This window comes from Triturus cristatus, chromosome 8, assembly GCF_964204655.1.
Source record: "Triturus cristatus chromosome 8, aTriCri1.1, whole genome shotgun sequence".
NCBI classification, from domain to species: domain Eukaryota; kingdom Metazoa; phylum Chordata; class Amphibia; order Caudata; family Salamandridae; genus Triturus; species Triturus cristatus.
In genome coordinates, this window is record NC_140591.1 from 1098286178 (window position 1) to 1098311389 (window position 25212).

The 25212-nt window shown below is 47.0% G+C and overlaps 1 protein-coding gene and 1 pseudogene across 1 annotated transcript in view; both read left to right on the forward strand.

The window, feature by feature from the left end:
* Window positions 1-25212, forward strand: part of SH3RF3 (SH3 domain containing ring finger 3) — a 1248419-nt gene that overhangs the window by 672392 nt on the left and 550815 nt on the right. The gene's annotated exons all lie outside the window — the stretch shown is intronic.
* LOC146805431 (uncharacterized) lies at window positions 3385-23562 on the forward strand (annotated as a pseudogene).

The window sequence follows — 25212 nt, forward strand, 5'->3', positions numbered from 1 at the left end:
TCTTGGATTTTTGAACATTACTAACTGACAGGATGGACAGTTGAATGGGTGTCTTGAAATGTGCGGTATGTGTTGTTTGCGCAGGGAGACTAGTTTATTGGACTATTGAACATTGCAAACGTTAGGCGTGGACGATTCAATGGATAGCTTGAACTGTGTTGCATATACTGTATCTGAAGGTGGTCCAGAAGGTGGACTCATTTCTTGGACTGTTAAAAATTGCAAAGTTACACGACAGGGTCTACAGAATGGATGGATTAAGGTGTGTTGTGTGTGTTGTACGTTCAGGCAGAATCATTTTTGGACTGTTGAACATTATGAGCTGATAGGACAGGGATGGCTAAATGGGTGCATTTAGGTGTGATAAAGTCGATACTCAAGCTCTAATTGATTCACTTTCACCACTTCTGATGGAATGACATGGCTTCACAGAAATGGAGTGTCATGCTTTGCAGAACCTGATTTTATATCAAAGGACTGTCAGCATTTTCCATAACCTTTCTTAGGCAGCGCTGCTGCAAAAGCTTCTGAACGTAATTACACCAAATTTGGCAAGAAACTAGATCTTGGATCACAGATTGGGCTATTTGTGATTTGATGTAAATCTGTTCAGTAGTTTCTGAGAAATTAAGGTTCAAATATATTTATAGATCTGGACGTTTGGGTTCGAGGGACTCTGGAGAGAGTCCCTCAAACCCAATAAAAAAATAGAACCTTCTGATTGACCCAGGGACCTTTCTTGCCCAATGGCCAATTCTCTCCTGCAGGAGTCAGACTCCTGCAGGGGCAGTGCTCTGATTGGCTGCCAACAACATGAGAAGAATGTTGCTGGCTGCCAGTACAGGACTCAGGCACTTATTCCCTTGTTCTGAAGATTAAATAATATAAGGAGGCAGGGTAGGGATACCATACCCCCCAGACCCTGAGGGCCGGCCCAAAGGACCAACCCTGGGCCCAAAATGTAAAAAATTATCGTTTCTTCCTGGAATCCTGTGGGACTCCTGCGGGATTGCAGCAAAAACAAAAAAGAAAATACTGCGTGCCATTTTCCTTATCAAATATATGGGGAGAAGAGCATGAGTAGACCCCCTCTCCGAGCCCATTTTGGGTCCTGGGGACCCTATCACCTGGAGCTGGGTAAATTAATAAGGAGAGGGGGCCAAAACGTAATAAATGAGAGGGGCTCTGCACAGCCCCCCTTCCCAAACCTTGAAAGGTCCCAGAGAACTCATCCCCAGATCTGATAAGGAAAAAGGGAGGGGGCCATGCAGCACCCCCCTCCCGAACCTGTGATTTGAATGTAGATGGACAACACGCTGTGACTCTGTCACCAATTGATTGAACACACTTGGTGAATGGAATAGTACCATTATCCTCTGAGTACCTACCTCTGCCAAAGCCTTCCCCATGATGTAATTTCAATAATCATTTTCTTTGTTTCCATTACCACCCCGATCAGATACTGTAGCTAACCAATGAACTGATTTGATATTTTGCCCCTTTCTAATTGGGTTTACCTTTTTCCTCCCTTTTTTACCATTTATATTGCATGGCTATCCCATAGGAATTGAACCTTTTATCCATCCATGCTACCAAAGATTATGAATATGCTCCATGATCATTGTATTATTGAATATTATATGTATTATATAACTAAAATCATTGTTTTCCTTCCCAATTTGTTTTACTATGTAGGTTATTCAATACATGAATGAACCAAAATACTCTCTTTGGTCTTGCTGTAGCCCCCCACCTGGGGGACTCACAAGATCTCTCTTCGCTCTCTCTATCCTCTCTAGTGTTTTTCACATGTGGTTTCTTTACCCCTTCTGGTTTTCTGTTCAGCCCTGCTCATACTCACGCCGACACAGAATCTTCCAGAGGTCACTTCCCGAATACTGCGTACCTCTTCCACTTCTCTGGACGTGGCCCACTCTCACTTGATGTTGAGCCTCTCCCATGGTACACACCACTGATCGCGTTTACTCCCCTCCCCTTTTTAGGTCTCGCCTGGTGTTGGAGCATGCATGCGCTCCTCGCCTGCGAGAGCTATAGTCATGAAGTCAGTTTCAAGAAGGGGACTCGAAGCCCCGCCCCTCATTTTCATTGGGTAGCGTCAGAGTTTATGTTAAACGCTGGCTTCCCATTGAAAAGGAGGGTTTTCGGTTGCCTCCCTTTGGCTTTTTATTCTGGCCCACCTGGACTGGCTCACCTGCATTATGGCTGTCGTGACGAAGCTTCTTATTAGAAGCTCATCACGCTGCCTTGCACACGCCAGTCCGGCTCTCTGATTGGGCCGGACAAAAAGGAGACATGGCACCGCATGTTTATTTTTGCATCTCGCTTTCACTTTAAAGTGAAAACGCGATGCAAAAATAAACAGCGGATGCCTGGCGAGCGCTTGTTTTATTATACCACTGTAAAATGTGTACTTTGTCGATGTCCATTTCTTTGCTGTGATGCATTTACTCACTTTAAGTAAACGTGATTTTTGGCACCCCTTACAGGGCAATGCAGTAAATACAATTTGGCGCAAGCCAGGTTTCAAGGGTTGCCTTAATCACGTCGCATGCGCATCACCACTCCGGCTGATGCAACCCACACTAAAGAGGGAGGGGCAGACACATAAACCAGGGCTTGGTGAGTTAAATCAGAATAGTGTGAATGCTCTTGAAATAGAGAGAAGAACCAACTGTATTCACAGAAAAAGAGAAGGCTCGTTATCTGTGGGAGCAGCAGGGTGGTAGGTCGGTCCTCTCTACAGAACGTGCAGCCCCGCGACCAGAGGCCGAAATCAGACCCGCTTGCCTCAGTTGGAAGCATCGTTTGAAGGCGGAACGGCAGCACCTAGTGACAGGCGCCAGTTCCACCCACAACGCTCCCTTGACTTTCCCCGACAGCCTACCTCCGCTGAGACGCCATCTTCCTCTTCGCACTGGCCCAGCAGCTGTCGGATACGGAAGGGGGCTGCCGTTTGTCTGAGAGCCTGTGGAGCCGCCCGCCATGCTATGAGGAGGGGCCGTCTAAGTCCCTTACAATACTGAAACCCGGCATTGACGTGGCCGTTTAAGCAACCTACCGAGCAACAAGTAACTGCTGTGAGGAGGGCTCGCGCCTTCGGAACATTCAGTTTTGGCTCCCCTGCTGCTGGTGACAGTTGGCCTCGCGACCACTATGGAATTTGAGGATAAGTCGCCTCGAGCCCCCAAATTGACCAGTCGGAAGCAGCGCCCCTCGGATGTGCCTCGCGTTCATTTTCCTGAGAAAGGCCTATGGTTACGCAGAAGGCGCATTGAAGTCGCCTGAGCATGGAGGGCACCCGTTTAAGCACCTTGTTCGTCCTCTCTCCCGAGACACCCCAGTACCCGGCTGGGCCACAGAAAAATGCCGAAGTTCCAGGCTATCAGGTCTGAGGCGTGCCGGCTTGGACGGGCTCCGAGAGGTGACAGGATAGATGGCCCCAGTACTTCTCCCGGATGCCCTAGGGCCTGGTTCTGCTCTCTGGCCCGGCTTTTTTGGCTGTTACCCACCTTGCTGCTTTGGTTGTTGCTTGGTCTGCCCGCCTGCTGGTTGCAGCTAGTCGCCCTAGCCTGGGGGGCCTTGCTGGGCAGGGATCGGTTGCTGCTGCATGCTGAGGAGGAGAACGAGTGGCAGGAGATGCTTCAGGCCTTGGGTGGAGGGGGGAAGCACGCTCAGGGGCTCTACCTGGGCACAAACCCTCTGCTCTGGGAATCCGGGGGTAAGGGCATTGCAGCAGATGTCTTGGAGGGGCTTCCTCCCGACCTTCTGGACGGGATCCCCACTGAACTCCTGGGGGGCTACCCACCAAGTTGATGCACCGTCACCTGAAGATGATTGGGGCCGATGAGGGACCGCTGCAGATCCAGACCTTCCCCGGTTTCGGCCTAGTGTCCTGTATGCTGGGGGCTCATTGGACAGAGTATCAGGCATGTGGTAAAGACACGGGTGCCTTTCACAAGGCATACAGCCAGGAAGAGGAATGTAAGGAACCGGGTTGTGGCAAGCACAGTCCGTGGCAAAGCCTAGACGGAGAGCTGCACACTTCTACTGCCAAACTAGGTTCAGAAATGGCCAAAAAGTGGACAAATCCCCCAGAGTGTGTCAGCAGGAAAATCGAGCTCCCCAAACCTTCCAGTAAGTTGTCCGAGTCAATAGAGTGTGTCAATAAAAGGACTCAGCCCCACAGACCTGCATGCCAGTGGGCGGACTCGCCAATGACTGCGAATAAAAAGGCCGAGATCCACGAATCCGGCAGCAGAACAGACCACTTGACATATGCCAACCAGAAGTTCCAGCCCGCCGTAACTGCTTGGGAACAGCGCCTTCCAATGCCAGAGACCAAACACAGTCTAACATAGGCATTTCTGAGATCAGCGGGGTAGACCCTCCTGTTCTGCTTATCGAGCTCCAGTCATCTGGCTCTGATCATGTTCCACTGTCCCTTCTAACACAATATGAAACCCCTCCTCAGGCTGCGACAGAAGGCCCTGGCTCTCTGACCTCAAACTGTGGCGCCACAAAGCAGGCGATCCCAGAGCTGCAGCTGATCCGCAATAAGCGCCTGGACTTTCTGCAGCAGCTCAGTAAGTTTGACCAGCTTCCAACCCCTGACCAGGTTTTATTTACCCTTTGTGATCCTGCTGGGGTTTTCTCAAATGTGTGGCGCGAGACATTCTTGCTGTGCGCGCCCAAGGGGACTTTTTGCACACTGTCATTTTCAACAAGTGACCTGGTTGGGTTGCTTCCCTGTGACCCATTCATTCCCCTCCCCCACTCTAACACCACCACTTTATGCTCACACAAACTTTGTAAGGCAAGTTACGTACGAGGTGGTTTCTGACGCTGCACATCATATATTCTTTTTGCGCGTGAGCCGTTTGCGCTTCTCGTAGGCATTTCTTTTGTTGTGGGGAGCAAAATGGTTTGCCGTTGGGCCGCCGCGTTTCGAGGGAGGAAATTGATTAGAGGGCAGAATTCCCAGGCAGTGTCCATGGACAAGATCACCGTCAGGTGGTGCTAGCTGACATGTGTCACACAGCCAACTTTGTTTTTTTTTTATCCGACACCTCTTTGTCCACCGTGGAGTGCGGCTGTGTTTTTAGCACTAGGCAAATGGGTTTAAAACAATCCCAGTTTAGAGTGTGGTTGGCAGGGTCCGATTGGCCTACAGGGCAACCCGGAGGTCTGGTCTGACAGGTCAGTATGTGGGCCGTTTCTTTGTTGTTGGCGGTCCTGTTTTACACTGCTGTACAACAGAGCTTAAACACACTGTCAAAGCCAATAGTCTGACAAAACACTTATAAGATCCCAAAGGCGAGACCTATTGGCTATGCCAATGCTTGTTTATTAATGCCCCCGCGCTCTCCGCTTATGGTTTTTAGTTTCATTACCGGACGTACACTTGTCTACGCCGGAGCAGTCCAGAAGACGTTTCCTCCCTCGCTTGAGTGCGAATCGGACCCCGGACGCTTGCAAGCGCACGCCCGATCCTACTTTCCGAAAGGGTGAGTCCATCTTTTGCTTAGGGCTATTACCCCTGACACGTTGGGGACTCTGCTCCCCGTCCATGCACTTGCATGGCTAAGTTACACTACCTGCAGCGCAATCATTTTACAGCACCACATTATTGTCTGCTGCTAATTGGAGTCCAACTAAAGTTTCACTTCACCTCAGTTTAGTGCCTGCCACTACATGGCCCCTCAAGTGCTTTTTCAGGTTCATTCTCAAGTACACGTACTCCCACACCCCTTACTCCCCCTATTATGTCCCTCATTCGTGCTTTTGTACCCCTCTTTTCAGAATTCCTACGACACAATAATTGGACTACTTCCTATTGATCAGGATTCATTGCTCTCCCACTCCCGGCATATTACCTTGGAGGCACATTTTGATCACTTAGCCCACCACACTCCAGGTAATTTATCCTCCCTCTGTTTCTTTGAATACCCATGCCAGATCAAAACACTATTCTTATTCTATCTACTTTTATTTCTCCTTGTACCGCACCAAACAATTGTTGTAACCCGGTCCTGAAGATGCCCTGAATTGAACACAGGTCAAAACGCCTTCGACCATTCAGCGCAACTCTTTGGCGCAATTATGGCTGTTTAATTAATTAATGACTTTGGAATTTCTAAAAGAAATTGCATTGGAAATTGCCGAAAAACAGTCGTTATTTAAGTGTCTGTATACCAATTATTTCTTTGCACCGTTTCTTCGCTGTCTCCCTTTACCTTAGTTGTCACTTGCGCCGTTCACACAATTGCCAGGCACTGTTGTGCACAAGCTCTTATGGGTTACTCCCTTCTTCAATGTAAATAGTGCTAATATTGTTTTTAGTTCTTTGTCCCCTTTTAACTTTCTAATAATCATGGACGTTTCCCTGTTTCTTTCCTTCTGCAATTGCCATGCATGTATGTAACTGTCTATGAAAATTACCTGTTGGAACATTGTTGTGTGCTACATTACATCACTCATGACATCTTCTATGACATCACTGGTAATATCACAGCAACATTTGCAGTTAAATTATTGATGAGAAAACTGCCCGTGGCGGAGGCGCAAGTTTCCCCTAAATATAATGTTACTTTAACCTTTAGTTTTTATATATATTAATTGCACTAATATGCTCATCTTGAGCAGTAGATGACTGAAATTCTGAACTCAATCTTTAAGTAAGAGTAAGTGACTACAGTCCACTCTGTTTGCTAGTCTTACTTATATCCCAACAACTCCTGTGAATTCCCACAACTTCTGACCACTTTGATTGCACCCCCTGGTTACATGGAGGGTTGCAAACATGCCCCCTTACACAGGGCCTTATTAGGGGAAACCAGCTGACAACACTGTTCACACCCATGAAAGGTTAGGTGGAAGGGTGCAAGTTCCACCTACTATAGACAGGCCTCTCCATTGAAAAAACCTCAACCCATACACTACAGCAATCATAATGAAATTAAAAGAGAAATAATGAACTTGTATTTCATTTGATTGTATGTCAGAAAATCAATAACAAAATATCCTCAGGCATAAATATTGTGGCATTAACATCATTTACATAAATCTCACTCTGTAGGTGTAGTTCATGTTCTTAACTCCTATAGGTTGATATTTTTGTAAACAATTTCAATGGCGGTATATTTTTGTCAGACGAAATGTAGGCCGCAAAATTATGGGACTATCCACTTGGATGCAAATAACAGAATTCTTCGTCTGTTGCCCACACATACCTTATTGATGTGGTTGATGGTCTGGTCGGTGGCATTTATCAAGGCATTTAATGTCTCATGGACGCAAACTGGGATAAAATGTCTACCCTTGAATAACTACAATAACCCAGTGGCGTAGCTACGTGAGGCGGGGGGCCGGGGAAGGGGTGTGGTCCGCCCAGTGCACTTTTTGGGGGGCAGCGGCGAGCGAAAGTAAGTTTTTTTTATTCTCCCTCAATATCTGTCACCTCCCCCCCTGCTCGTCGTCATCTGTCGCCAGCAACCCCCCAGCGCTCATCGCCGTCTGTCGAAAGCCCTCTCAGCCCTTACCTGCTCCCGACCGTCAGTGGGCGGCAAACTCAGGCATCGCCCCGCGCGGCAAATACTGTAGCTACGTCACTGCAATAACCATAATGCACTAAGAATTCAGACCTACGGATTTTAAAGCATGCAGTTTTGCTGTAAATAGATGAAATGCGAAATATGCACATGCAGTTGCGAGGTCCACATTTCGAAGTGAGACCAGAAAGAGAAAAAAGACTTCTCTGCCAGGTGCTGGGTGCTTGGAGGGCAGCCACAACACAAGTTTGGGATTTGAGCAGATGATTTATGCGTCTATTAAATTCAATCAAATCCCCCCTTTTCACGCGGCCTCAGATAAGTACCTACTTGCTGTACAGCATTTAGAAGAGACAGGAAAAGAGAATTGCATACTAAACGTGATATACAGGCCTATAATACCGGATACTGTGCTTACGCGCGCCACCATCACTCTGCAGAATTGCTATGTGTTGCATGCAGACATTTTCCTGCGGTACCAATAAGTAATGGTTGTTAGAAATGAGACATTGCTGTCCGCTGGGCAGTGCCTGCTGCCAGCAGTGGTTATAATCACTTCCACAAGATCCCCTCCACCGCAGAGACAGCTGAGTGATGTGCTGGGAGTGGCAGAGGGAAATCTCCCTTTGTAAATTTACTTTTTATGTAGCTTCCTTTGGCGCAGCCTTTCATCTCCTTGTTGTTACAGCACCAGTCCCTTCAATTCTCTAGTCCTGCCACGTATAATTGCCATCAGCATCTGCTTGACACCTTTCCCTCGAGTCCCAGGGCAATTATTTCCCAGGTGAACCTAGAGCCGCTCCCTCTGGGGCCTAATTAAGATATGGTTTAAAGGGACATAATCATCAGCTTAAAAAAATTGTCAGGCTTGTTGCAAGAACTAGGTCTGCTTGTAAAAATATTTTGTTTTTGCAGAAGAACTCTTCGGAAGGATGCACATGATTAATTCCCGTTTGAATCGTAGCTGCTACAAATAAGTAGCAGGGTCAGTAACAGTGCTTAATTTGAGCCGGTGGTTTCCGCTGATTTTCACGAGCATCAGTTAAGGATACATTCACATTCATTCATGGTAGGTACAGGGTGATTAAGTGATTTGCCCAGAATCACAGGACGTTGGGCCGATAATGAGACTCAAACCTGGTTCCCCAGCTCCGAAGTCGGCAGATCGGGGCATTACGCCACATCCTCTCCTCACTTTCATGGTAGTAGTTGGTTCTGTTGTAGGCAACACTAACAGGAGAAATGGGCTGGTGCAAGCTGCCTCCTGACGAGAACCCCAGCACGTATTTTTCTTTTTACAAATAAACCACTGGCCAGTAACATAGCAGTCAATTTTTGGGAACAGTGGATCCCATATCAGTCAGAGCCATGCTATGAACTGCAGTGCATGGGAGCTCATGGATGTAAGGGGTCCACTGGATTCCAGATATAGCAGTTTTATTTATTTACAAATGGGTATTGGGTGCCATATTGTTGCTTGCTTCAGGGCATGAGGCACCGTTTGCTACACCATTGGTGCAAATCCTCCATATTCCTTGGTCCTGCTCTAATAGTAACAGTTCAGCCTGAGACTGGCCACCTTCCATCTGAAGGGGAATACGAGCAACCTAGACACGTTTCTGCATTGTTGAACCTCATTGGTGAGGTGTAACTTAATTTCTAAGGAACACGAAGCAGAAAATATCCGTTATGCCATGCTCAATTGATTGCATACAGCCTAAAGTAATTACCAGTGGCTGGGATTAGTTCAAACATTCCACAAATCATATTTTCCCCCCAAATGTTTATGGGGGATTTTTGTGAAGAATATCAAAAGGGGTACTGAGAGGTACTCCCATGAAACATGTAAACGTGGCGGTAGGACAAAAGTACTTTGAAGTTATGACATCAGTTAGCAACCCAAACGGGAAAGGCGACATTAACATGATCATAATCATCATAACATAATGGATTATCATGAATTGTAAATTACAATTACAAAGAAGGCCCTGCAGGATCATCATTGTCATTAGTGAGTCCATAGCAGTCTATCAATCTCCCCCATATTTTACTAAATTTGCATGGGCACCCCCTACTTTTATAAGTTATTCTTTCCGCCGCCATAAATAAATCCATACTCTTCCTCCATTCGGCAAGATTGCGCACCTCAGAAGCGCCCCAGTGCTTGACTAAGTCTCGTTTGGCCACCACCAATCCCAAATTACAGAACATTCATTTTATCCGCAGTACATCGATATCATTAGGTATTGCTAAAAAGACATATTTAGGATCTTCAGGAATTTGCACCTTCACTATTGCGCTAAATTCCGACACTACTCTGCACCAGTATGCCTGTATGGCCGTGCATAACCATAGTGTATGGATGAAGTTTCCCCAATTCCTCCCACAACACAAACAGTGCCTATTTTATAAAGGCGGACCCTGTCATAATAAATCCTGTGCAAGATTTTAAATTGAATGAGGCGTAGCCGGGGTCTGATTGGCACTTATCGCGGGAACATCAGTGCAGCCTCCCAGTCAATATCTTCAAATGTGCATACATCGACCTCCCACGGTATCTGCAGTTTTAGGAGGTTATCAGGCATATTATTGTTAATAGTTTTATAAGTGTAAGATACTGCCTACTCTCGTAATTTGTCCATTATAAGCCTGCCCTCTAAGGGAGCATATTCTGGGAAGTCTAGGGAGACATTTTCAGTTTTCCATGCATGCGCAAGTCGTAGATACTTATAATACTGGCGGTTGTGGAGTTGGAATTCTCATTGGAGAGAGGAAAAGGACATTAAAGTACCGTCTTCTAGTAAGTCGCTGACCTTGGAAATGCCTATTCGATCCAAGGGTGTAAAATCTTTGAGTTGAGTAATTTCCTTCAAATATGTGCCCATCAATAGTGGAGTCTCCTATGTGATTTTCTGCTTCCGCCCCATGGAGAAATTTGCCTTATTCCATGCCTCTAAAGTTTTGTGAGTAGCTGGTAAAAAGGACACGTCTTCACTTAATGCCATAGAAAAAATGTTGGTATGGGAGTGTCTGAAATTGGATCTTTTCTAGGATATAAGTGGGATGGTCTCTGTCCTTGTATCCCCAGCCATTGATGGCTATTAAATGGGATGCCCAGTATTAGAACTGAAGGTCGGGGAGACCTATACCTCCATTGTAGGGGTTACGTTGTAGTGTACAAAGTGCTATTCTTGGATTGCCATCGTGCCACAGTAGTTTCCTGAGTTCGCCCTCAATTCAAGTGAAAATATAATTGGGGGGCCTAGAATATGTGTTCTGCAGAGCATATATGAATTTTGGGAGGGTGATTAATTTAAAACATGCTGCTTTTTCCAAGGGTGTTAAAGGAAGCCTCTTACAGCGGGTCACATATGTTTGAAAGTCAACTATTATTGTCTTAACGTTTTGGTCGACACATTGCTCAGGGTCTGTCATGGCAGAGATCCCCAAATATTGGAGTCCCTCTCTAGTTATTTTAAGTTGTCAGGGGAGGTTGGTCGGGTCAAAGTAGCCACCAACCGGAAAGAGTACAGATTTTTCCCAATTAATTGTCCTCCTGCTCCCAACTGAAAATTATCACTTATTAAATCTAATAAAGTAACCCAATCTTATCCTATGAGAGAGGTAGGCCTTGCAGTAGTGAAAAACAAATGTAAGAGGGCATGTAAAACGTACAAATACATGTCCAAACTTTTAAATACAACGTAACCTGCCTCTGGGCTGTCGAGGGCCGACCCTAGGAGTGACTTGTATATATTAAAAAGGAAGGTTTGGGCCTGGCCAAATGTTTATTCTGCCAAGTGGAAAGGCAGTTTAAAACTGCACACACAGGTTGTAATAGCAGGCCTGAGACAAGTTTAGAGGGCTACTTACAAGGGTGGCACAATCAGTGCTGCAGGCCCACTAGTAGCATTTATTTTACAGGCCCTAGGTGCATATTGTACCACTTTACCAGGGGCTTACAAGTAAATTAAATATGCCAATAGGGTAAAAGTCAAGTTTTCTATGTTTAGAAGAGAGCGCCAAGAACTTTAGCACTGGTTAGCAGCGTCAAAGTGCAAAAAAATGGGTTCAGAACACAGGAGGGTGAAAACAAAAAGTTTGGGTGAGACCCTGCAGAGAGGACCAAGTCCACAATACACAACACACATATTACTGTATTTTTCACTTAATAATAATAAAGATTGGTTAATAATCATAAAATCTTCGCCGTGGCTGGCTCTACTTCATGTCATGGACGATATAGGGGGCAACATATACAAACGTCATCTTCTGTTGCTGGGACTCACCCTGGCCAAGCAAGATATTGCTAGGGAGTGGAAGGCAGCACGAGCCCCTTCCATGATGAGATGGAAAAACGGCCTGGACTTCTGTATGGGGCTGGAGCGGCCCGTGTTTGAGGCCAGGGGGTGCCCATGCAAGCACTATAAGATATGGAAAAACTGGGCAGATTACCGAGGAATCGAACTGGCACCCCCCGTAGAGAGGGAGATAGATCCATAGGGGCAGCTGTGCATGGACATTGGTGGTCATGGAGGGGTTGCGTAGGGGCGCGTGTGATGCGAGGGGAGTGCGGGATGGACCGAAGGGGGAGAGTAAGACTGGCTGTAGGAAGTGCGATCTTTGGGGGGTTGGGGGTAGGGTGGGGCGTTGGGGTGGGATTTGGGGGGACTTAAAATACACAATTGTCTCTTGCCTGTATGTACCTGTATGGAGAATATGGCAGATGTCTCTGGGTTACAGGGCTCTGCATGGTGATGGCTATATTGACACAATAAAATCTGTTGTTAAAAAAAATAATCATAAAATCTAGGGTATTAATCCAGCTAAGTGAATGTGTCAGCTATCTAAGCCTTGCTGATGGACAATACAGCCTTAGAACAGTCTTCTTTTCCAACCAGTAACATCTAGTTCTTTTCTAGTTCTTGCCTGTGTTATGCCAAATTCTGAAAGTATCAAGGGCTCTAAAAAACTACTTCTTCCACTGGGTAGTCAAATATTTTTAAAGTAATTTCTGTGTATACAACATTTTTAAACTGTGTAATCATGAGTTTTTATTAGACTTTAAAATGGCTAACATATCGTTTACCTTGATGCTGATGTTGAGGAGTCCTGCAATTCGCATTGATGTCTGGTTTGCCGCAGTCACATGCAGCACAGTCTCTCTATGCACATTGTACTGTACACGTATACTATGCACCTGCAATAATGTCATCCATGTCCTACATGAAGGGAGCGAAGAACCTGGTTGTACGAAACTGACAGACCAATTTACGACATCAAAAAGGCTATAGACATCCTTTCCTCGCAAGTAACAGATAAAAAGGCCAGTAGAATTTAGTCTTCTACAGACTGGCGAGTTGAAGGTAGTCACACTCACAAAAAGAAGAATGCATTTGGTGCACCCCTTCGGACCACAGAACCACACTGTGGTCTTATTCCGTGTCACAAAATCTCTTAGCACATACGCATGATTGTCGTGTGCTCTGAAGTGAAAATTAATAAACATTGGAGCTCACTATGGGAAACACGAGCCAGAGGCACATGTTCTCCAGGGCCATACACAAGACGTTTTACATTCCAACACATGCATGTGACACAGATGCTGCACAAAGAACCAGGATCAAAATGAGCGATGGGTGAGCCTGCTCCCACCAATCCTGCAGCTGCTTTCACAGCATGAAAGCAGCTCCAGAATTGGTTGGAATTCCTTTCCACAAGCAGGAAGGAAGTCCTTCCTGTTGCTGCTCGTGGAAAGGAGAAGTGTTGCAGTAGTCGTGCTGCTCCGCGTTTATGGTGAGTAGTGCTTTTACGCCTCACCATTTTTTATCGGAGCTATCCGCCACTGTAACCAGTAACTTTCTTAAATAGTGCCAGCAATCCATCATTTCCTCTTTACAGGCTTCATTTTGAATTGCTTTTGAACATAAGTCCATATCGTATCCGCCCTTTATTTCCAGTGTCAGTTCGGAAACTAGAGGAAGAAGTTGGTAGCTTCCAAATCACTAAGCATTGGAAAGATTTCCTGCAGCACAGATCTCTTTTCTGTAACATTCCACAAAAAATAGTACAACGAAAATGCACACACAATTAGACATTTAATTATACCCAAAATACCAGCTGTCAGATTTACAAAAGTATAATTAACCTAAGTTGAGAGCACCCTGTGGCCTGCGTCGAATCAGGAGATGCTACCACTGTTAAATAACTACCTGGGAGTGACCACCTCCTCAAATGTGCTTTTTGAATGATTGCCTTTCTATAGAAGTGTCATGGGAGACTCGCTTTCCTTTCATTGCTAGTGTTACTGTGGAAACCAAAGGAAACCCTGGTGTGTTCCTAATCACCAAAAACAATGCAGTGCAATTATTCTTCTAATAACCTTCCACCTAAAATAGTAAGAAGAAAACACGTCTTCCAAAAATACTGTGAACTGCAGCTAATAAGTTAAGAGTGTGATTAACAGTATGGATATTATCCAAGCTGGAGCAGACCACTGAGTAGGTATTAACTGAGCAACTGGGTTATGTTTGTGGCTTTGTTGTGGGATGTATAATGATATTCCGGTCAATAAGGGAGGCCCTTGTCCTGGTGTATTATTGCTTAAAAATGACCAGTTACTGATTGGCGCATAAAATCTCACATAAGGAAGTGTGAGAAGGGTTTAGTTGTGAGGATCGGTCTGGAGTCAGCCTGTTCTTAGCAAGAATCAAAAGATTTATTAAGGTGTAAGAGCAAAGAAACAGAATTTCGAAATCTCATCATTACAGATGTAAATTGTGGAGTCCGAATATCAAGTGTAAACATTTCGAGCTGCAAAAATAGTGTGGCCAAAACATCCACAGCCAGAATACAGGGAAGTATACCTGGGAAGTATAGATTTACTAATCTATTTTATAATTCTTTGTTATTGTTTTTTAATTAAATATACCAAATAGAGGCAAGGCAGAGAGTTTTTTGACTTGCCTATATCTTCGGCACAGTTTGACGAATTTTCATGAACTTTCCCCATAAAAGTGCCCACCTGGTTCTAGTTCTCCATGGAAAGTTTTGGGGTGATCAGTCAAGTGAGGGCTAAGAAAAAGGGGTTTCCCATAGGAATTTTACACACAACCCGAACCTGAACGGAATTACACCAAATTCGTCAGAAAGCTAGATCCTGATCCAGAAAGCAAACTGGTGATTTGGTGTAAATCCGTTCAGTAGTTTTTGAGCTATTGAAGGGAAAATAAATTTGTATTTCTAGAGGCTGCATGACCCTGCCCCCGAGCCCCTTCAGAGCCCCGTGGACCACCACCTCCATTGAGCTTTATGAAAAACTAGAAGGGCCCGCGTGAACCCCCCTCCTTTAGCCAGTAGGGCCCCGGGGATCAGTACCTCCCCAGTACCACGAAGAACATTCAAAGGGGCAGAGGGGCTAGGGCTGACCCTTTAAAAAAAGGAGTAGGGCCACGCAACCCTCCTTCAGGAGCCATTAATGGCCCTGGGAACCGCCACTCCTCAGGGCCGGCTCCCTATGTCCTGAGATGCCTACCCTCGGGACAAAGTAGTTTGTTGTCACTTAGGAGGAGCTTTGATAGCTTCCACCAAGTGAGAGCACACAGTAACTCCGCTCCCAGTGAGCTGGAACAGGAAATCTGCTCCAGCCCTCTGGGAGCAGACTTTTCATCTGTTTTCGGAAAACAGATGAAATAATTGCTCCTGTATGCTGGAAGCAGCATTTTTACTGCTCTCTGCATGCAGGAGCAATGTTGGCCCCTAAAGGCAGCGGGGAAGATGACAGGGACTGCAGGGAAATTGGGGCATGCCATGCAGTCCCCAACAGTGTACATTGAGTCCCCTCGATGGGCTCCAGGGCACCCAACATCAAGTGGCCAGTGGCTGGGTTCCCCAGGGCCAAAATCGTTAGCAATGAATCACACTGGTTCAACACGCATTGTTTATGTGATTCAGTGTCAATGCTAAAGCTGTAAAAAACAATACGTAGGCCGTTCGGGCTGTAGTCATGTTTAAAATTTCTATTGGAATTAACATGGGAAACGCACATTTTTGGATTTATCAAATGGTGCCAAAGATATAGACAAGTCAAAAATCGATTTCCCTATGGAAACTAGGTCCTACTGGTGAACGATATATACACACACACACACACACACACACACATATACATTACCTACTGGCGGTCGCTAGTAGGTAGTTATAGTTAGGACCTCGTTTGTATTTAAAAAGCGTTTTTTGTTTTCCCAATAACTTTGGCGTCGTTTGATGAATCTTTGCCAAATTTTCAAAACTAGTGGGGTGCTCCGGTCAGCTCCTGTCTAGAAAGTTTTGGGGTGATTCGTCAAGCGAGGGCCGAGAAAAAAGGGGGTCCCGAAACGCGTTTTCCCCATGTAATTTTCCATAGGAAACTTTAGACATAGTTACAGCCCGAACTGCTGAACGGAATTACACCAAATTTGGCAAAAAGGTAGGTCTTGGTTCAGAAAGAGCCCTTTTTGTTAAATGGTGTAAATCGGTTCAGTAGTTCCTGAGAAATTTAGAAAAGAAAAAGTTTCGATATCTGAGCACCGAGGTGGGTTCGCGAACCCTCCCACGCACGAGCTCAGTTCTGATTGGCTGCCAACACTCCAAACCAGGAAGTGTTGGCAGCCATCTTATGACTCGGTAACCGAGTCACAAGAAATCAGCTGAGTCGCAAGAAATCAGAAAAAAAACATGAAAAAGAAGAAAAGGGGGCAGGGTAGAAACACCCTGACCCCCAAGGCCTGCTCAGGTGGTTCCACAAGGACGACAGATTTCACGTTGGGGTCGTGAATCCTGCTGTGAAAATAAAAAAAAACAAAGCGCGGTCTTCCGCGCTTTGTTTTCAAAAAGCCACAGAGAGGGCCAGGCCCCAGGGGCACTCGGTGACTTATTTGCGGTGGCCCCCGCAGCCCCAGGGACTGCCGCCTCCACGGGGCTTACTAAATTGAATGCGGGGGGCACGCTTCTTTTATAAATGTGTGGGGGGGCCCCAACCCCCCACACTGCGCCGGGGACTGCCATCTCCCCGGAGCATTCATGTAAATGTGTGGGGGGGCCTCGCAGCCCCCCGAGCCCCGGGGACCGCCACCTCCCCGGGGCACAAATCTTTTTTTAAAAGTGTGTGGGGGGCTCCTGCCCCTCCCCGAGGACCACCTCCTCCCCGGGGCATGAAATATTTAAAAACGGGGGTCCGCTGGACCACCACCAACCCGGGGCTTTGAAGATGGAGGGAGGGGGGCCACGTGGCCCCCCTCCTGGAGCCCTCTTTGGTCCTGGGGACCGCCACCCCCCAGGGCCGGCTCCTGCAATGTCCCGGGGTGCCCACCCCCGGGACACTGCTGTTTGCTATGGCAGGGCGGGAGCACGGCTCCCGCCCTTCCATAGCAAACTCTGCTTTGCTTCCTTGAAGCGAGAGCAGGGAAACCTGCTCTCGCTTCAATGAAGCAAAGCAGTATTGCTTTTGAGCAAGGGTAACTGAATGTCAGCAGCTCCCCTTGCTCAAAAGCAATGCAGGCTCCCGCAGGAAGTGGGGAGCCGGCGGGACCGTGGGGGCATTGGGGCTCCCCCCATGGTCCCCAACGGAGAGGCCAGGCCCCGGGGAATGGGGTCCCGAGGACCAGAAGTGGCCTGGGAGGGCAGCCACACGGCCCCCTCCCCTGAAATTATAATTTTAAAAAACTGAAAGGTCGGCCCCAGGGGGATGGGGTCCCCAGGGCCATAATTGGCCTAAGGAGGGGGGCCACGAGGCCCCCCACCAAAAAAATGAAAGAGAAGGTTGACCAGGCCCTGGGGGATGGGGTCTCCAGGGCATAATTGGCTACTGGAGAGGGGCCACGCGGCCCACCTCGCAAAATTTCAATTAAAAAAAAGAAGGCTGCCAGGCCCCGGGGGATGGGGGGCCACACAGTCTCCCTCCCATAAAGAAAAGATTTAAAGAAATAAATAAATAAAAGCCAGCATATCGCCAGAGGCCCCACCCCCTCCCTGCACCACTGTGCAAACACGCCCCCTGGCGCGTTGTAAATTGGGGGATTAAGTCCCCTTCAATCCTGCGGGTCCCTGGGGGCCAACTAGCCCACCAGGTACCTCAAGTAAGCGCCACAGAGCTGCATTGCAGAGAGGTGGTCCGAGGCTACATCGCTTTTTACACCTCTCTGCCACGCAGCTCTGTGGCGGTTACTGGAGGTATCTGGTGGGCTAGTTGGCCCCCAGGGACCCTCAGGATTGAAAGGGACTTAATCCCCCAACATACAACGCACCAGGGGGTGCGTTTGCACAGTGGTGCAGCAAGGGGACGGGGCCTGAAACTACAAGTGTGCAAATGTGCCCCCTGGCGCATTGTAAATTGGGGGATTAAGTCCCCTTCAATCCTGAGGGTCCCTGGGGGCCAACTAGCCCACCAGGTACCTCCAGCAAGCGCCACAGAGCTGCGTTGCAGAGAGGTGGTCCGAGGTCAAGCTCCTTTTTACACCTCTCTGCAACGCAGCTCTGTGGTGGTTACTGTAGGTACTTGGTGGGCTAGATGGCCCCCAGGAACCCTCAGGATTGAAGGGGACTTAACCCCCCAATTTACAACGTGCCAGGGGGCGTGTTTGACCAGTGGTGCAGCGAGGGGGCGGGGCCTGAAACAACAAGTGTGCAAATGCACCCCCTGGTGCATTGTAAATTGGGGGATTAAGTCCCCTTCAATCCTGAGGGTCCCTGGGGGCCAACTAGCCCACCAGGTACCCCCCATAAGCGCCACAGAGCTGCGTTGCAGAGAGGTGCTCCAAGGCCACGCCCCTTTCTACACCTCTCTGCAATGCAGCTCTGTGGCGGTTACTGGAAGTACCTGGTGGGCTAGTGGGCCCCCAGAGACCCTCAGGATTGAAGGGGACTTAATCCCACAACTTACAACGCACCAGGGGGCGCGTTTGTACAGTGGTGCAGCGAGAGGGCGAGACCTGAAACAACATGTGTGCAAACGCACCCCCTGGCATGTTGTAAATTGGGGGATTTAGTCCCCTTAAATCCTGAGGGTCCCTGGGGGCCAACTAGCCCACCAGGTACCTCCAGTAAGTGCCACAGAGCTGTGTTGCAGAGAGGTGGTCTGAGACCACCCCCCTTTTTACACCACTCTGCAAACGCGGCTTCTGGTGCACTGCTGGTGGGGCGATGAGGTCCTCTCGTGTCTAAGGAGCTCAGGATACAAGTTGGCTTCAACCTACAAGCAGCCGTGCGCCACAAGCCACATTTGCAGCGTGGTGTAAAAAGGGGAGTGACCTCAGAACACCTCTCAGCTATGTGGCGCTTACTGGAGGTACCTGGTGGGCATGTTGGCCCCCACGGACCCTCAGGATTCAAGGGGATTTAATAGGGACGTTATAGTTTTTATAAATTAGAATTTAAAAAACCTTTGAAATTCACTGAAAAAACCACAGGTTTCAGGGACGTTATAGTTAAAAATGAGCATTTAAAAAACCTTTGAAATTCACCGAAAAAACCATAGGTTTCAGGCACGTTATAGTTAGAAATTAGCATTTAAAAAAACCTTAGAAATTCACTGAAAAAACCCATAGGTTTCAGGGACATTATAGTTATTTGGACATTTCCCTCGTATAAAACCAAGAAATTCCGCCATTATAGTTAGTTCAGCTAACTATAACTCGTGCCCCCGCAATCCACTGCTGATGACGTCACATTTTACATCATTCATGACATGGTCAGTGACAGGCAGTGTTAGCGCAGGTAAGTATTTATTTATTTATTTATTTTTATTCCCCTGACCCACCCCCAACTCCTGTCTGCCCCCCCACCCCGGCAGCCCCTCCACTTTAGATTGGCGGTGGCCACCTCTGTTTGTATTGTTGGGTAATATTGTACAAGAGTTAGTGTAATGCCAGAAGTGGGACATGCTAAGATGATGGTGTGGTTTGCCTTGTGACTTTGTGAACGCGCACCAACATGTCAGCTTAACTGTAGATTTATACCAGTCAAGGGCTGGAGTAAATCCCTTTCCAAAGTTGGAATGGGAATGGAACACCCCTAAACGTTTGGGGATGTAGGACAAGTGATTAATCAGGGCTCTGAGAAGGTGATAAACATGAGTGAGGGTCTGGTGAGACAGCAGACGGGGCAAGAAGTAAGCTGCCCGGGGGAGCATTGCATGCTCCTCATGTCATAGAAGAGGATTGCTCGGAGTCGAGGACACACTGCTCTTGCAGTGGTGGCTCCTCCTCTACGGCGGAGGAGCATTGCCCCCCTTGCCAGCCTCAAAACTTGAAAAAATAAACTATTATAAAACAGGTTTATTATCATTGTATTTTTCATGTTCTAAGGGCTGGGTGAGTCTTGGGGATATGGTCATCTTGAAGTCAATGACAGTTGCAGTGATTGCACTGCTATCAGTGCGTATGTCGGTGTGGCCGGACGTCTAAGTTGCTGTGTTGGAGACAGCAAAGCACAGGCTCCCAGTCTGTCTGGGGGCACACATTCACAGCACCAATCCTGATGCTGCTTTCAAACATGAGAGCAGCGTCAGGGTTTGCCACAGGGCAGCCTGGGAGCCTGTGCTGCAGCGAGGACACGGAGAAGATCTGCAGGTCGACAGGTAAGTTCTTTTTTCCTATTTTTTTAACATGTTTCCTTGTCCCGCTTCTCCTCCCTCCCACCTCCCCGTGTCCGTTATCGTCGCCATCCCTTCCACCCCCACCCAAGCAACTACGCCAGAACAGAAGCCGCTACTGTGCTCTTGCAGCCCGGCCTATAGCAATTTTATCAATCAGGTTTCCCAACTGATAAAATGTGGCCCAGTGTTCCAGCATCATGAAAATCCTGGAATACTGGGCCACTTATGAATCAATGGAGCAGTTTCTGTCTCTTTTCACTGTGTGTGACAGCATTTTGTTACTGTACATCCTCCTAAAATGTAGCCTCCTTCAGGCCCAGGGTTGGAAAGCAAATTTCTGTTTAGGTCTCGCTGAGTCAACACGCATGCGTTGCTCGGAGAGACATTTTGTAGATGAGTTTTCAAAGTGCTGCTGGCTGGCCTAGCGCTTGCGTTCACGCGAGCGTGCACGTGCGCAGCCGGCCGCCAGCAGTCTTTTACAGGTCATTAGAACCGTGATGACTTTCGCAAAAGTAAAGAAATAGAAAAAAACATCTATTTCTTTACTTTTGCTATAATCGCGGCACCCACGCTTTACTTTTAATGTTCAAAGTAAAGCGCCGGTGCCGCGATGCTTGTTGACATTGGGGTTAGTAAACATGCTTGCTCTCCTGCCCTTTGGGGAGAACCCAGTCCTCTTTGCACTTCAAGCCTTACCCTTCATTGAAGCCGGTCTGGGGTTGCTTTTGTTGCCTTTTAGAGGAGAGGGTTCGCAGGGTAGCAATTTGGTCTGGACAGTCCCTTTAGGTACTAGACTCATATTCATTTGCTTATGTCTGGTGTCTGCCTGTAATGGATGGGCTGGAATACGACACAGGAATGATCTGTGGCCAGGTTAGTTGAAGTATTCCACCTATCTCTTTGTACTGAGTCATCTTTGTGGCCACACTGTCCTTCTTTTGTTGTTGCCAGAAATCCGTATATTTCAGCGCTTTACATGAATATGCAAAGCAACCCTTTGACTGCAACAAAGTGCGCTGGCGCACTTTTAAACTGGGGCTCATTAAATATAGATGTGTGCGGAATGTTGAGTGCTTTGTTCTTGTGGTCTTTCTCGCTGCTGTTTTCTAAAAGTAAACAATGATTCCACCCATTGACTCCGAATCCAACCTGGCTGCAGGCACCGGTTGTGGGTCGGTGCTTCCTGTTCCGTTTACGGGGTAAGAGGTGCACGCGAGGGTTGTGCAATGCATGCGGCAATATTGTCTCACCTGGCAGGCTGCACTAATTACTAGACAAGCGTCACATGGGCAAATGGCCCGGGTTACCGTTGGCACACCTGATTGATGTCCCCGCTGTTGTAAACAAGGCGTCTAGGGCATTGGGGCTGGCGTACAGAAATTTCCTTTCAGCCCATAGAAAAATCCCATCCCTAGGGGAGGTTGTTTTGCACTGTATCACATTGTCTCTCTCGCTGACTCAGTTTCACTATTATTAATTTCTTTATTGCTGCCATTCTTGTTTCCACACACACACAACCACACACACAACCACACAACCACACACACAACCACAACCACACACACAACCACACACACACAACCACAACCACACACACAACCACACACACACACAACCACACACAACCACACACACAACCACACACACACAACCACACACAACCACACACACACAACCACACACACATCCACAACCACACACACAACCACACACACAACCACACATACACACACACACAACCACACACAACCACACACACACAGCCACACACATACACACAACCACACACACAACCACACACAACCACACACACACAACCACACACACAACAACCCACACAACCTCCCACACAACCACACACACAACCACACACACACACAACCACACACACACAAACAACCACACACAAACAACCACACACACACAACCACACACACACACAACCACACACACACACACAACCACACACACAACCACACACACAACCACACACAACCACACATCCACACACACACCCACAACCGCACCCACACCCACAACCACACCCACACACACAACCACACACACAACCACACACACACACACAACCACACACACAACCACACACCCCCAACCACACACACACACACACAACCACACACAACCACACACAACCACACACACAACCACACCAAGCATTGGCATAGCCAATAGGTCTCGCCTTTGGTACCTTATAAGTGTTTAGCCACGCAACAGTTGATGTGGTTGCACCAAGGATATTGTGCTGCATAACTAAATACTTAGAAGGTCCCAAAAGCGAGACCTATTGGCTATGCCAATGCTTGTTTTATTTATGCTTTGATTTCATGGTTTTTAAAATTTATCTTTGGGGTTAGTATTTTGTTCTTATTTGTTTAACCTATGCACGCCACATTTAGAGGGTGCAATTTGTAACTTTTATTACTTTTACACTTTTAATGCCAATTTCATATCTTTGCAAAAATGAAAACAAAATGGCAGCTTTGCCTAGGCTATTGCTGTCCTGTCTCTCACGGATTCATCCAGCACTTCCCATGCTTCAGATACACGTGCTTGATTTTATTAGCCTTTCTCCCAACTCCTGCAGTGATATTAAAATCTGTCCAGTGAGGTGTTTTAAGATGTGTTGCAATATAGGCTTTTGTAGAACTGTCCACCTCCCAGAAGGAAATAAATTAAACGTGCAGAGTTCATGTGTCAGCTGGAAAAAAATGTTGTTTATATGCACAAATGCCGTTTATCAGTCTAAAGTCTGCCGGATTGGCTTTAACGATGCTGGAAAATAGCAGAAAATGTGGAAGAGATACATTTGTAATGTAAAATATTCCCTCGTTATTCCAATGGATGTTCTTCAAGGGGCAAAGAATGGTGCACCAAATAGCCAATAGCATGGGTGAGTAATACTCCTCTGAGTGGAGCAAAATCCCACTCTATGTATATTTTATAAGAATTTATAACACTATGTTACGCAGACAGTTGCTCAGTTAAGCCAGATCTAACAAGCATATAGGCTATAACCCTGCGCCTTTAATTTATGTTTCCCATGGTGGATGTATTCTGTGGGTCTGACAGGGAGCACAAGACCATGTCCCTGCTTCCCTTTTTAGGTTGCAGCCTACCAGACAGCATAGTTGTCTGGTTTGCTAAGGACATCTTGTGGACATTCTGAAAGTTGGCAAAGAAATGCATTCTTGCTTACCATTGGCTTTGTGGTTTGTAACTCATATTTTCTGGCTTTCTATTTGCTGGCTTTATTTGCTTTAGGCTGTCCAGCTCAAGTTAGTCCCTACCGTCGCCAAAAACGTGTTTACTGTATTTTTCCGCAAACTTGCTTTCAGCGAATAGGCTTTTAAATCTTGTTCCTATATTGTCACATTTGCTGTTCATTCAAAGATAGAAGTCAAATGTCAGTCTGTGTCTTCCAGGGAGCTTGGTGTTTATTTTTGATTCTCTGACTTGAAAATGTAAGGATTCATGTGACAATCATGCTGGCTACTGAGGGTGTGCTGGAGGAAGGATGTACAGATGTTATTTATCTTTCTAGCACACAACAATATTAAAATGTCTGTAAATGAACTGTGCTGACAATTAAATCAACACATTTGGTGATGACATTTCCATATATTATCGTTTGTGCGCTGTATACTTTTATTTGTAAAACTGTATGTGAGTGGAAATGTAATGGTCTGTGAATTGAAGATGTGTTGTCTGTAATGGCAGTATGCTACCATACCAGGCATACTCCACGTTACCCCACTCCACTGTACTATGCACCACTCCACACTTTGCCTGTCCACTCCTTACTCTAATGCTGCACTCTTCTCTGCTCCACTCCACTCTATGCCTCTCTACTGTTCACCACTCCACTGTACTCTATTACAATGCACTTAACCCCACACTTCGCACTGCACTATACACCACTCCCGCTACTCCACTCTATGCCATTCAAATATAGACACTGCACTCTATGCCACTGCACTCTACGCCAATGCATTGTACTCTGCACCACTCCACTGTACGCCAGTGCACTCTGTGCGAATCCCCTCAATACCAATCTAATCTACTCTGAACCACTGCACTCTGAAACAATCTACTCTACACCACTGCACTCAGTACCACTTCACTCTACTCTGCACCTCTCTATGCCACTGCCCTCTATGCCACTGCGGTCTACACTTCTTTAATCACAACCAATGCACTATACACCAATCTGCTCTGCACCACCGCACTCTATGCCACTATACTCTATGCCACTGCACTCTACGCCTATCTATTCTACACTGCACCACTGTACTCTACGCCACTACACTCTATGCCAATCCACTCTACTTTGCACAACTGCACTCTATGCCTCTCCACTCTACTGTACTGTACTCTACTGTACTGGGCTGTACTCTACTCTATCCTGCACCACTCTACTCTCTGTCAGTGTACCCTACCCCACTCTAGTATGCACAACTGCACCCTTCACCATTGCACCACTCTACTCTGCACCAATGCACTCTACACCAGTGCACTTTATGACAATGCACTCTATGCCACTGCATTCTATGGCACTCCACTCTGCAAGACTGCACTCTATGCCACTGCACTCTGCTCTGCACCACTGCACTCTATGCCACTGCAATCTACTTTGCACCATTCAACTCTACGCCTCCCTACTGCACTCCATGCCAATGCACTTTACGCCTCTCTACTCTGCATCAATCCACTCTAAGCCACTCTAAACGGTTCTGCACCACTGCACTCTATGCACTGACTCTACACCACTCTACTCTATGCCACTGCACTCTACACCACTCTACTTTGCACCTCTTCACTCTACCCTGCAACACTCCACTCTACCCTGCACCACTTCACTCTATGTCACTTCACTCTTCTCTAACAATATACTCTAAACTACTGCACTCTAAGCCACTCTACTCCACTCTGTGCCACTCCGCTCTATGCCACTGCAATTTACTTTGTACCACTCTACTCTATGTCTCTGCATTC